We start from the raw sequence: 15,078 nt of genomic DNA, 5'->3' as shown, positions 1-15,078 counted from the left end.
CGCTTACCTCTGCCCTACTACAGAATCATTACGTCCGTTGGCAAAGTAGCGCATCCCTCTACTTCACCCCTCTTTCAAGCATCAATTAACTGTTTTCTCCGGTATTAAAACACATAGATGGAAACGCAATGCTCCTGAGAGATAAAACCAGAGTTCCGCAATCAATCCGAATGCTATTTCATTCACGCTCTTTCACGCAAGAAATATAGTTCATTCATACAGAATCCTGCCTTTTCCGAGAACAGCGAGCAGTCTGTCCTACTACAGAATCATAACATACGTTAACAAAGCAGCGCTTACCTCTACTTTGTCCTTCTAACAAGCTCAGAGAACACCTGCTACCTTTTTAGTGATAAGCGTTATCGGCATACCAATTGGTTTCCTAGTACCTAAGACCAAAATTTCACAGGTAACCCTTTGCTATCATTCACACTTCTTTTACACATAAAAATAACTAATGGTAACACTCGGCAATGCTACCAAATCGAACCCAGACAATGCGCCGTGCAACTTCAATTGTCACACGTTTCTTCCCGTGTACCTACGGGTAAGCCTGGGCAAAGCACTACGCTATGCTCGCGTAGTTTGCGAAGTTCGCGCTACTTCGCACTACGCGAACTGCACGTAGCACAGTGCGAACACACGTAGCGTAGTGTTGCGTAGTGCTGCGGTCATTTTTTGCTTGCTCGCGGTCCTCAACGTCATGTTGGCGACCGCGAGCAAGCAAAATGACATCCCGGCGAGACTTTTTCCTTGTTCGCGATCAGCAACTTCAAGTTGGCGATCGCAAGCATGGAAAATAAACCTCCCGGCGAGATTCCCAACGCGAGGAGGTCAGGTTTCTCATTGCGAGTGGTCGCGTATGCTCGCGACCGCTCGCGATGAGAAACTACCAGTTCGCGTTGAGAAAGCTGAAGCTCGAGTAAAAATCTACTCGAGCAGCAGAAAACTACAGCTCGCACTGTGCAAGATGCCATTTTCAATGATTGCACAGTGCCGGCTGCTTGTCCGTACTGTGCAATCATTGAAAACGACATCTGGCACAGTGCGAACAAGGTACTACGCAGTTCGCGAAGTGCTACGCGTAGCTCGCGTAGTGCGAACTTCACTTTGCGTAGCTTCGCGAAGTGCTACTTCGCGAACTACGCCCAGGCCTACCTACGGGCAACCACAATTCCGTCTTTCCCCAGAGCAGCACTTATCCCTGCTCTGCTACGGAACTGCTATCAATTCCCGACTTCCTACCTCCCAGAAGCCGCACAGACGACATAGAACTCAATACAACTTCAACATATAGTGTTAGTACATATATCAATACCAATCAATAATCGATAAGCTATATACATGCCAAATCATCAAACCAAAACAATAAAAACCATCATCTTGCTACCAGAAATACTGGTGCAGTTCAGAACACAAAATCTCCCTCTTCTTCCACGGACGGAATGATTTCTCAGTCACACGCACATACACACATCACACGCTGGTGGGGCCCATAACACCAACATTCATTCACATCAAACTATCCGTGCCTTACAGAGGAGATATTCCGATCCCGAACTACAGCCATTCACTTTGGATAGAGGAAATACAATAATTGACTCTCCCTAACAGTCCCTCCATCCGGAGGTCGAATAGATCATTTAGTTGGTTTGGAATTTGATGGAAATCACTTTAACTCTCATTTAAATCAATAAAATATTTTTTAAAAAATAATCACCAGACACAGTTCTTCAAATAATGATTTTCTTTATCTAATTAAATTGCAGGTTAAATCCTAATCAATTGCCATATTATCTTTTGTCATATTTACCTATTCTGGCTATTTGTCGTTTTCTAAGTCAGCACCGGTCCTCAAAGAGTTCATCTGAATCCTAAAGTCCCGTCCTCTTCTGTCAGCATAAGATCTCCTAGCGAAGAGCAGCATAGAGTGTCGCGTAGAGTAGCATCGATCAGCTAGGGTCCAGAGCGCTAGGGTAGTAGCTTATTTTCCCTCTCTAGACTACTAATATTTATACTAAAATTTACATATGACAGTATCATTTTCTTTATTCCCAGGCCGCTGATTGGCTGAATTCAGCCACGTCCTAATACATTAAGAAACATTCTCAAAATTTCACATACGGATGATGAATAAACTAGGCGCATGGGAAAGGCTGTCCCCAGGTCAGGAAAGTATCAGTCTATTGTGAATAGGTGGCTTTTGGTTCCCAAATGGCAACAATTCCTACATGTTCAGGGACATTGGCATCTCGCCCAGAGTAGTCTTCATGGACCTGGTTCGATGGTTCATGGAAAGGCCACGACGAAGTCAGTGCAGGCGCCTTTCTCCATTGCTCAAATTATGAAGTCATGTACTTTAGTGAGGATTCAATCGGCAGCCATCTTTTAGTAGGCCGAAATAGTCAACTTAAGTAAAAGAAACACAAATCGTAATTAATACATAGAAATGATTAAACAATGTTATTCCCTTACTAATACCTTTATGTGTATGCATTTATCTAGCCATATGCAACATTTAAAGCCGTTAATGCTGGTTTATTTAAGCGCAAATCACGTTAACACTGCTTAAGCAAAACATATAAATTTAATGTGCGTACAAACTTAGTTCACTTATTATTTTAGCCATGCAAATGCATTCTCACGTATATACTCTTGGTTAATAAGGTTGATTAATTCGATACCACTCCACTCAATTATTCATTAGTATTATTATTATTCATGTTAATATGACATATATAAATGGATTGGTATACTAACATTTTTTATTTTACCCGCTCCATCACTGTTACTTCCAGAGCTGCAGACTTTGCAACTGGGGAACCAGGTTGGAGTTTCTGCTTCAGCTCAACATTCTGTGATTGTGGTTAAATCACTTAATCTCCCCATGTCTACAACCAAAATAAATTTGATCTTGTGTGATGTAACCAATGCTCATGTAAAGCATTCCAATACCTGACAAATCTGCACTATATAAAACTGCAAATACACAAAAAATAAGTGTTTTGCACACTTCTGTCATTGGGCTACATGTGGGCTACATCTGGGTGATATTTGTGCTGCATTTAGGCTCTTTTGTGTCTGGTGGCCATCTTGGGAGATTTATTTGTTATGAAGTTTCCTAATTTCCTCATTTACTGCAGTCTCCTCAGTAGGAAATGCTTTCAGTTTTTTACTTTGATTCATCAAGAAGGTATTCAGATATTTCACACATTTGCCATAAATTCTGAATGTTAGCACTCTAGTTGCTCATTAGATCACTGTAGTAAAGCTACTGCTCACCACGGAAGTATGCTGCTGGTATTAAAAGTGAATGTTTCAGTCTGCATATCAGAATTTTTTAATGAAATAGAAGAGGATTTGAGAAGTCACTCAAAATGTGCCCTAATTTTTCTTTCTTCAGCACTAATCATAATTTCTATGGCAAAATGAACCCCCTCATTGTGTTCCTTTTTAAATTAAATGTTTTAAGTGTTACCAGTTTATTCCAATCAAGATGGCTTCAGGTGTGCCATACGTTTGTCATAAGTAAGACAGTAAGCGCTCTAGTTGTTCTTAAGAACACTCTGGGACATTCTGTCATTAGGCTATACTTGGGCTACATCTGGGTGATATTTGGGCTACATTTGGGCTCTTTTGTCTCTGGTGGCCATCTTAGGAGATTTATTTGTTATGAAGTTTCCTAATTAACTCATTTACTGCAGTCTCCTCAGTGGGAAAACTTTCAGTTTTTTATTTTGGTTCCATCAAGAAGGCATTCAGATGTGTCACACATTTGCCATAAATTCTGAATGTTAGCACTCTAGTTGCTCATTAGATCACTGTAGTAAAACTACTGCTCACCAGGGAAGTCTGCTGCTGGTATTCAAAGTGCATGTTTCAGTCTGCATGTTAGAATTTGTTTATGAAATAGAAGAGGATTTGAGAAGTCAAAATGTGCCATAATTTTTCTTTCTGCAGAACTAATCATAATTTCTATGGCAAAATGAACCCCCTCATTTTGTTCCTTTGTAAATTAAATGTTTTAAGTGTTACCACTTTATTCCAATCAAGATGGCTTCAGGTGTGCCATACTTTTGTCATAAGTAAGACTGTTAGCGCTCTAGTTGTTCGTTAGAACACTCTGGGACATTCTGTCATTGGGCTATACTTGGGCTACATCTGGGTGATATTTGCGCTACATTTGGGCTCTTTTGTCTCTGGTGGCCATCTTGGGAGATTTATTTGTTATGAAGTTTCCTAATTTCCTCATTTACTGCAGTCTCCTCAGTAGGAAATACTTTCAGTTTTTTACTTGGTTCCATCAAGAAGGCATTCAGATTTGTCACACATTTGCCATAAATTCTGAATGTTAGCACTCTAGTTGCTCATTAGATCACTGTAGTAAAGCTACTGCTCACCAGGGAAGTCTGCTGCTGGTATTCAAAGTACATGTTTCTGTCTGCATGTCAGAATTTTTTTATGACATAGAAGAGGATTTGAGAAGTCACTCAAACTGTGCCCTAATTTTTCTTTCTGCAGCACTAATCATACTTTCTATGGCAAAATGAACCCCCTCATTTTGTTCCTTTTTAAATTAAATGTTTTAAGAATTACCACTTTATTCCAACCAAGATGGCTTCAGGTGTGCCATACGTTTGTCATAAGTAGCACTGTTAGCGCTCTAGTTGTTCTTTAGAACACTCTGGGAAGCTGCAGTAGAACACAAAGGAATCAACTGACAGTCTCTGCCCTTGTTGGATGTACATGTTTTACTGAGAATGTCAGACTTCATTCTCACATGACTGAGAAAGATAATGTGAATTTACAGAAAATATGCTCTCAGTTAGCTTATAGATCACCTTCCAAACCTCTGTGGGAAAAGCATGAGAAAATAGCTTTCTCTCAAACATGATTCATGATATCACAGCAGAAGGCTTTTTCACATGATAAAATCACCTTAGAACACACCACAATTCCTAAAATGAGCATGGTACCATCAACAAATGATTTATAATGTAACTAAAGTCTTAAAACCTTCTATTAACTGCAATGCTTTTTAATGAGGTGCTATCATGTATATTGGTCCTAAGATGGCTGCCAACACTTCTTGGATGAAGTGCTGACAGCCAATCAGATCTCACGATGAGATGTGTGGTTAGGCTCCGCCCAGATATATATGTGATTATACTTTTGATTTTCTCAGGAACTACTGAACGGATTTACACAATTTAAGCAAAAGGCACATGCCTGACCTGAGGACTACCTCTTTGCCAAATTTCAAGTAATTCTGTTCAGCCGTTCGGGCTGTACCTTCGACTAAAGGTCCTATGGGAAAATGCATGGGGAAACGCGTTTTGGGACCCCCCTTTTTTCTCAGCCCCGCTTGATGAATCACCCCGAGACTTTCAGGGTAGGAGCTGAGCGGAGCGCCCCATTAGTTTCGAAAATTTCACGAAGATAAGTCAACCGGCGCCAAAGTTATTCAAAATAGAATTTTCAGATTTCCTATGGGAACTCGGTCCTAACTATAACTATCTACTGGCGTCCGTCAGTAGATAATATATTTATATATCTATATACATATATACATATTCACAGAAAAAACCATAGGTTTCGGGCACGTTATAGTTAGGAATTAGCATTTAAAAAACCTCAGAAATTCACTGAAAAAACCATAGGTTTCAGGGGTGTTATAGTTAGCTGGACTTTTCACTTGTACAAAACCATTGAAATTCCCCCGTTATAGTTAGTTCAGCTAACTATAACTCACGCGCCCGCAATGCACTGCTGATGACGTCACATATTACATCACTCATGACATGGTCAGTGACATCACTCATGACATCACTGATTACATCTCAAATGACATCACTGATGACATCATCCAGTGAATGTGTGTTTTTCTGAAAATTAAATATGTTTTATATATGTATATCTCAAGGTCGATGGAAGAATAAATGGGAATATAAGTGTCTAGATGGATGATTTGTTTTTGAAAAATTGATTGTGTAACTGACTGATTAAGTGTATCATAGTGAATACATGGCTTTGTGAGTAATGTTTAAATATGTAAATAGCTGTATCAGTCTCTCCCTTTGTGTATAAGTGGCTGCCTGGGTTGGTGAGTAGCTACATGGGTGTCTATATAGGTTATTAGTTGGTTTTTTGAGTATCAGTCTGAGTGTCTGCATGGTTCGGTGGGGGGTATTACGTAGTGCATAGGTGCATGAATGAGTGACTCACTGTTTGTATGTGTTAAAGACAGCATGTGTGCAGGACTGTATGGGTGGATGAGTGTGTGTATGGGTGTGTTAGTGAGTGAATGACTGTCTCAATAGTGTCTTTATGAGTAACTACATATGTTTTAAACTAGTATATGTGACTATTGGTGTATATAAGTGAGTATATGTGAGAGTGAGAGATTGAAAGAGTTCCTGTATGAATAAGTATGTGTTTCTATAAGGGATTGTTTAAAAGACTAAGTATGTGTAAGTTTCCGTAGAAGTAAGTCTGGTGGTGTGTGCATAACTGTATATGCAAGTAAATGTATGTTTGATTCTTTATTAGCATGAGTGACTATGTGTGTGAGTAACTCTATGGATGAGTGGCATTGTGTAATAGGATGTATAGGTGTATGAGTACATATGAGTGAGTACATGTATGAGTGACTGTATAGGACTGTTGGTGAATGAGTGGATGTGTATGGGGATCTTAGAATTACTGAAGAGGTTGTTGTAACTGGTATTGGTATGTCCATTGTTTTGAAAATTTTAGTCTCTATTTTTGAATGTGTGTATCAAAGGTTATATTAGGGTGGGAGGAGGTCTGCCACTTTATCACAAGGATGATGTCATCAGTGATGTCATCAGTGATGTCACTTGAGATGTCATCAGTGATGTCATGAGTGATGTCACTGACCATGTCATGAGTGATGTAATATGTGATGTCATCAGCAGTGCATTGCGGGCGCGCGAGTTATAGTTAGCTGAACTAACTATAACGGGGGAATTTCAATGGTTTTGTACAAGTGGAAAGTCCAGCTAACTATAACACCCCTGAAACCTATGGTTTTTTCAGTGAATTTCTGAGGTTTTTTAAATGCTAATTCCTAACTATAACGTGCCTGAAACCTATGGTTTTTTCTGTGAATTTCAAAGGTTTTTTCAATGCTAATTTCTAACTATGCCTACAGAGATAGGACATGTGAAGAAAGAAGAAAAAATGCACAGAAAGAAAAAAAAGAAGTGCAGAAAGAAGCAACAGAAGTCCTCAAAGACGAAGAAAAGTGCAGGAAGAAGGATAACGTGCAGAAAGAACAAAAAGAAGAGCAGAAAGAAGCCTTGTTGCAAAATCATCCTGTACCCTCAACTTTTTCAGACGGATACTGGTGGTAACTGAGTCTGACTAACCAGTCCTAGAGCCAGTGCTATGTTAAAAGACACTTAGAATACAGTGAAAACACCTACATACACTAGGGAACATTATGCGTTGGGGTCCCCCTGTGATTAGCATGACCTCCTCTGTAGTATATAATAGGGCAGGGGGATTAAAACTACCTCTTAAAACAGGCCACAGGGCGTTTTTGCACACGTTAACTCAGGCCCCGTCCCCTCCCTTCACCACTGTGTAAACACGCCCTGTGTCCGTTTTTAGTTGGGAGATTAAGTTCATTTGAATCCTGAGGGTCCCTAGGGTCCAACTAGCCCGCTAGGTACCTCCAGTAAGTGCCACAGAGCTGCGTTGCAGAGAGGTGTAAAAAGTGGCACGGCCTGCACCACCTCTCTGCAATGCAGCTCAGTGGCGCTTACTGGAAGCACTTGGTGGGCTAGTTAGCCCCCAGGGGCCCTCAGTATTGAAGGGAAATGATATCCCCAATTTAAAACGTGCCATAGTGCGTGTTTGCACACGTCACCTCAGGCCCCGTCCCCTCCCTTCACCACTGTGTAAACGCGCCCTGTGGCTGTTCTAAGTTGAGAGATTAAGTCCCCTTGAATCCTAAGGGTCCCTAGGGTCAAACTAGACCACTAGGTACCTCCAGTAAGCGCCACAGAGCTGCGTTGCAGAGAGGTGTAAAAAGGGGCTTGGCCTCAGAACACCTCCCTGGCGCATACTGGAGATGCCTGTTGGGCTAGTTGCCCCTCAGGGACCCTCAGTATTGAAGAGGAATTAATTCCCCAACTTACAACTCACCAGGGGGCGCGTTTGCAGAGTGCTGCAAGGAGGGGGCGTGGCCTCCGGCACGATGCCAGTCTTTTATTTATTTTAATTTTTTAAGAAGGGGGGCTGTGTAGTTCCCCTTCTTATTCTAATTTATTGGCCTTGATGACCCCATCCCCCAGGGCCTGTCTCCTAATTATATTTTTTTGACCCCAATCCCCAGGGCCGGCCACTGTTTTTTAATATTTGTAAAAAATATATATTTATAGACACACCTAGGACATGCTTGACAAACCGTACGTACCTATCACCATGACGATTTGCGTGATATTCATTAAAAGGCGACTATGCATACAATGAATCCACGTGGAATGTATTTACACCACTAGTGAAGCTCTGACATGTCTGATGCCCTACCGTGCCTAATCCCGGTAGACACCCTTGTCGTTTATTTATACAAACATGGGTAGCTATTGAAGGGCACATTTAATACACATGCACACCAAGCCATTCAAAGGGGATTCGACAAAAATGTGACCAAAACCATGCAAGAAACCCCCCTCACGGTTAATAAAACACACATCCACTGCCGGATGTGTAATACTTTTTATTTTACTCTCTGGAAAGGGGACAAACATCACTTGAGAGTCACAGCGCGTTCCTGGCAGAGCCCAATGCTGTGTTACACCCACCATTGCCTGCTGAGTGCCACACACCTCTGTGTTGTATTCCACCAGCTAGTGCATATGCTATGACACTCTCTAGCCCATGTGCACTGTAACACCACCCCGTGAATATGTCATGCCACACTTGTCTTCGCATGGGTTATATTGCCCCATCTAACGTGCCTTCCTCGATGCCTATGTTATAACGCACAGTGCTATGCCATACATATTACAATCTGGGATCCATATCTTTGTCACAGTGCATATGCAACGGTACACTCCCCAGCACATATTTTATATTACAACTTTAGAGACTAGTTAGGTTACACAACACTGCCCTGTGCATATTACATTCCAAGGCGCATATCACATAGCACGCGCTAGTGCCTGTGCTATCCCGCGCTCTCCAATGAATCTGTCATTGCGCACAATGTATTGCATATTATATTTCACGCCCGGTTCATCTTATATCACACTTTTTGGTGCATAGTTTATACCATACATTATATCTAGTTTTCATTTTCAATCGTGCTCTCAGGACTATGTTCTATATAACACTGTGTTCACCTACCCTTTTCACGGGCATTACATTTTGCGATAGGGGGTGGAGGGTCAGGGGTTTTTTCTGCCAAGTGAGCCCGGAGTCACAGTCACAAACGTCCTCTTTTTCCTGAATAAAAGTGAGATTATGCTGCATACTTGTTCATATTTTAAGTAGTTTGCACAGACACACGTTTTAAAAACAATAAAGTTCCTAATACCCGCCTTCTCTGAACAGTTAGCTTGCTGCCCCATCCCCCTCCTCCCTATCCTCTGTTGTGTGAATCCATGGACTAGCCTCCTCCCTCCTGCCATGCATGGTCTGATGTGCTGCCACTGCCCTCAATTTAGTATGATGTACCAGTCCACTCCTCCTGCCCTCCATTGCCCAATTCTATGCACCATCATTGACCTCCTGCTTAAACTCTGTGCTTAGCTTGCTGCCCCTATTCTCCTTCCCCCTGCCCTCCGATGTCTTTGTGCATGCCCCTGCTCCATCCTTTTTGCCCACCATGTTCCATGGAACTGCCACTCCTATCTACTCTGAGTGTTCTGTTGAGCTGCCACTCCCCTCCCACCTGCCTAGCATTGTCAGATGACTGTAACCTGTCCCTGCCACCTCCACCCTGCCTGTCCACATGCCATGCCCCTATCCTCTTCCTCCTGTCCTACATGGTCCATTGTACTGCCACACCCTTCTGCCCTCCCTGGTCTGTTGTGCTGCAACTGCTACTCCTGCCTGCCCCGTGCGGTCTGTTGTGAGGCCCCTTCCCCTGAACTTTCTTGTCTGTGCACAGGTCCTGACCCTCCCTTCTATCCTCCATCGTCCTTTGTGCATGCCCCTGCACCCTCCTTCTTGCCCATCATAGCCATTGTGCTGCCACTAACCCTCCCACTTGCCATGCATGGTCTTCTGTGCTGCCATGGCCCCTCCCACCTTCCCTGTGTGGTCAGTTAGCTGCCCCTGACCCCCTCCCACCTTCCCTCCATGGTCTGTGTGTATTCCATCACAGTCTCACTGTTGCTCTTCATGGTGTGTCTTGCTTCTAGTGCCCATCCTGCCTGACCTCCATGGCTATCTTGCTGCTCCTGCCCTACCCCCTTGCCCCCAGCCCTCTGTTTACATGTGCAGACCCCTACTCCCTCCCTCCTGGCTTGTCTGTTCCATTGCAATGCCCCTGATCCATCCCTCCTGCCCTTTATGGTCTGTTATGCTGCAGCTTTCTCTCCTGTCTGTCCATTATGGTCAGCTAGCTACCATTGCCTCTTGCCCCTCTGTTCTCTGTTGTCCATGTGCATGGTCCTGTTCCCTCCCTCTTGCTTTCTATGGATTGTTGTGCTGCACTCCCGTCCCGCATGCCCTGTGTGGTGTATTGTCCCTACCCCATATCCTTCCATGATCCAATGTACCATACTTGCGAACATTTTGAACTTGGTAAGAGGGAGATTTTGAAAAAAAACTGGGGTATTGATTTTCCCCTTTGAGTTACATTGAAAAAGAGGAGATTGTAGACAGGAGACAGATCAAATAAAGCCCATTTGAGCTTAAAAACATTGGACGTTTCCTGGCTGAATCGGGTCTGTTGGCATGTATGGTTGTACTACCATTGCCTCTTCCTTCTGCCCACAATGGTCTATTACATTGCTACAGCCTCTCTTGCAAGTCCTGTATTGTTGGTTTGTTGCCCCTGCCCCCCTTTCCACTGCCCTCCATAGTCTGTTGTGCTGCCACGGCCCTTCCTGCCTGCTCAGTGTGGTTAAATTGTTGCCTTTGCACCCTCCTACCTGCCTTCAATTTTCAAAGTCCGTGCCCCTGGCCTCTGCCTCTCAACAGTATCCTAATGAACAACTAGATTGCTAACATTCTATATTTATTACAAAAGTGTGGAACGCCTGACGTCATCTTGATGTAATCAAAACTGTAATACCTAGAGCATTTCCTTTAGAAATTACATATATGAGAGCGTCTTATTGGCATCAAAATTATGGTTAGTGCTTTAAAAGACTAAAATAAGGACATATTTTCTGAGTTTTCAAATAGCGACAAAGCACTTTTAAATTATTTGTTATCTTTATGTTTTTTTATCCAGTTGACCACTTGATTAAATGTTGCACTTAGGGGAGAGGATGTGGTGTTACTTCCAGAACTGCAGACTTTGCAACTGGGGAACCAGGTTGGAGTTTCTGCTTCAGCTCGACATTCTGTGATTCTGGTCAAATCACTTAGTCTCCCCATGTCTACAACCAAAATGAATTTGTTCTTGTGTGATGTAACCAATGCTCATGTAAAGCACTCAAATACCTGACAAGTCTGCACTATATAACACTGCAAAAACACAAAATAATAAGTGTTTTGCACACTTCTGTCATTGGGCTTTATGGTCGACCTCTTTCCCTCCATTTCCCAGAGATCACATGGGTTGTTTTTCTGGTGTGGCAGGCATCCAATAGATTTAAAGGGTGGAATATGAAATTGATGCATCAAACTCCCCTCTGGAGGGGGTAATTGCTGGAACAGGTGACATGAATAGTGGGGTTATGATATCGTGACTTGACTGGTGTTACAGCCCTGGGGGACGTATGGTGGGGCTACCACATGTACTCCTTTCATGACTTACAAACCCACTTTAGGTTTTCTCACATTCAATTTCATAAATATAAACAGCTAAGACATGCACTTTGCACATATCAGACACATTTAACAAAGCTACCCGTGGTTATTCCCCTGGAAGCGAAATTGCTGATGGGTGCCCTCAGCCAGGGAGAGATCTCCCAATTCTACTGCTCTCCGGTCTGTAGCGCCCCTGGGCAACAAACCATCTTAGGTGTAAATGGGAATGATAGGTGGGAGACCTTGATGAAGTAGAATAGTGAGAGGCATGCATGGCCCCTCAGGTGCTTGCTATCTGAGCACGGCTGAGAATAATACAGTATGTCCATTTCACTCTCCCTGAACACAGTTGTACCCAATGCTCCCCCCCAGGAGATGACTTTATTCATGTGGTATGGCTGTGTCCTGCAATTGTACATTACTGGAGACAGATTAGTCAGAACCTAACTAGAATCCTAGATGGGCCCATCACCCAGACTCCAAAAGTGGCCCTTCTGGGTCTGATGGATGACTACAGGGGGACTATGGGAGAAAGAACTTTGATCAGTTTAGCAACACTGGTGGCCAGAGAGACATCATCAGCAATTGGAATTTAACATAGCCCCTGAGGTTAGTGGTATGGAAATATGGTATGAACTGGTGGCTGGGAGATCGGAGAAAGATCATTCTCTGCTTCTGGTCTTCTTGATGTGAGAGAGGTGTGTTCTTGCCTGGGATGCAGATCGAAGGAGTCTGGTAAGCGCCACAGAGCTGCGTTGCAGAGAGGTCTGATGGGTTGGTAGAAGTTGAGGCTGTGGTTGAGGTAAGCTAGACCAGTCTTGTGGAGAGCTTTGTAGGAGTGGGAGAGTAGCTTGAACCTACATCTTTCCTGGACTGGTAGCCACTGGAGAATAATGAGGTGTGGAGATATGTGGTTATTTCATGGGATTTTCAGGATGAGTCTGGCAGCGGCGTTCTGGGTAGTTTGGTGTTGGCATAGGACATGGGCTGGGACTCAGATGTAGTGGGCATTTCTGTCTGTAATCAAGTCTACTTGTGATAAGAGCCTGGATGACTGTTTGTCTGGTTTTCAGTGGGATCCCCTTGAAAATCTTGCATTGCATTTGCAGGATGTGGAAGCATGAGGAGGACACAACTTTGATCTGTCTCCTCATGGAGAGGTTGGAGTCTGGGATGAACTCGAGGTTCTTGGCATGTTTTGCAGGGGTGGGTGGGGTTCCAAGTTCAGAGGGCCACAAAGAGGCATCCCAGGGGTTGTGGTTGTTGCAGAAGGTTAGAACTTCGGTTTTATCTGTATTGAGGTGCATGCAGTTGTTTTTCAACCGAGCAGCAACATTTCTCATGCAGGTGGCAGAGTTTGCTTTAGCGGTGTTGGTTGAGTTGGTAAGGGAGAGGATGAGCTGTGTTTCATTGGTTGTAGCATATTATGTTGATACTGTGGTCTTGGACGATGTCCCTGAGGGGCGTCATGTAGACGTTGACGAGTGTTGGACTGAGGAAATCTGCAGTTGAGTTTCTTGTGTTCTGAGGTGTAGGGGGAAGTCTAACTCATTGAGTTCTGTCCATGAGGAAGGAGGGTATCCACTCTAGGGCCGGTCCACAGATACCCAAGTGCTGAGGTTTTCTGATGAGTGACTTGTGGGCGACTGTATAAAAAGCTGTGGAGAGGTCGAGGAGGATGAGTGCAGCCATTCTCCTCACTCGAGGATGCTTCTGTAGCATCGGTGGCCACAATGAGGGCTGTCTTTGTGCTGTGGTTGGTGTGGAAGCCTGATTGAGAACTGATTAGGAGTTGATGGAGTTCTGGATGGTCTGTGAGTTGGGTATTGATGGCTCTATCAGTGACTTTTGCTGGAAAAGGCTGGAGAGAGATGGGTCTGTATCTGCTGAGGGTGTTGGGGTCTGCTTTTGTTTTTTTCAGTAGGGCGTTGACATCTGAAAATTTTCAGCAATATGGGAAGATGGTGTAGTTATGGAGATGACAATGAAAGGGGTGAGGGGGAGATGATGGTTCTTCCAAGGTTGTATATGAAGGGGAGCATGGGTCTGAGGGGGTTTCTGAGTGTATGGTATTAATCAGGGCAGAGATTTCTTTGTTCGAGAGGGACTTCCAGTTGCTTAGCTGTTGTTTGGCGATGACGGAGGTGTCCGGCTGGTCAGGGGAGTTTGTATTGGTATGCTGTGGGTGGAATGCATTGCAGATCTTGGCAATCTTCTGATCAAAGAAGTTTGAAAGGTCCTTGCATAGTGCTTGGGATGGGATGATGTTGGCAGCTGGAGGATTGGAGAACTTTTTGATGATGGTGAAGAGTTCTTTGCCGTTGGTGGAGCTGGCTTTGTTGAGGTTTGGAGAGATGTTGTTATTTCGCTGGGTGTTCAGGATGATTTTAGCAGCAGTGTTCTAGGTCGTTTGTAGTTGGCATAGGACATGGGCTGGGATTCCGATGCAGAGGGCATTTCTGTCATCAAGTTTACTTGTCATAACAGCCTGGATGACCATTCGTCTGGTGTTCAGTGGGATCACCTTAAAAATCTTGTGTAGCATTTGCAGGATGGGGAAGCATGATGAAGAGATGGCATTGATCTGTTTGCTCATGGAGAGGTTGGTGTCCCGCATGATCCCAAGATTCTTGGGAGCATAGTCTGCTGGGGTGAGTGGGGGGTCAAGATCAGTGGGCCACTAAGAGGCATCCTATCAGGAGTGGTTGTTGCTGAAGATTAGAACTTCAATTTTGTCTGTTGTGAGCTGGTGGCAGTTGTTTTTCATCCAAGCAGTGATGTGTCATATGCGGTTTGCAAAGTTTGCTTTAGCTGTGCTGGTTGAGTTGCAAAGGGAGAGGATGGGTATCTCAGCGCTCTGGAGTTGCAGTGAAGCACCAATCGTGGTTTCAGGCTAGAAACAGGGCAGTTTTCAGGGTTTTCCTGAACTTCCAGTGGTCGGGGCATTGTCTTAAGGCGAGCGGGAGTTGATTCCAGATGAGAGGAGCCTGGTAAGAGAAGCATTTTCCTCCTGTTCTTGCTTTTTTTATCTTGGGGACTTTTAGGAGCGTTTTGGAACTGGAGTGCAGAGTCCGGTGTGGGGTGTAATGATGGCGTCTCTCCGTCAGATAGGAGGGGCCATTT

The sequence above is a fragment of the Triturus cristatus genome, chromosome 7 (assembly GCF_964204655.1).
Source record: "Triturus cristatus chromosome 7, aTriCri1.1, whole genome shotgun sequence".
Lineage (NCBI taxonomy): Eukaryota > Metazoa > Chordata > Amphibia > Caudata > Salamandridae > Triturus > Triturus cristatus.
Note: the sequence above shows the minus strand (reverse complement) of the source record.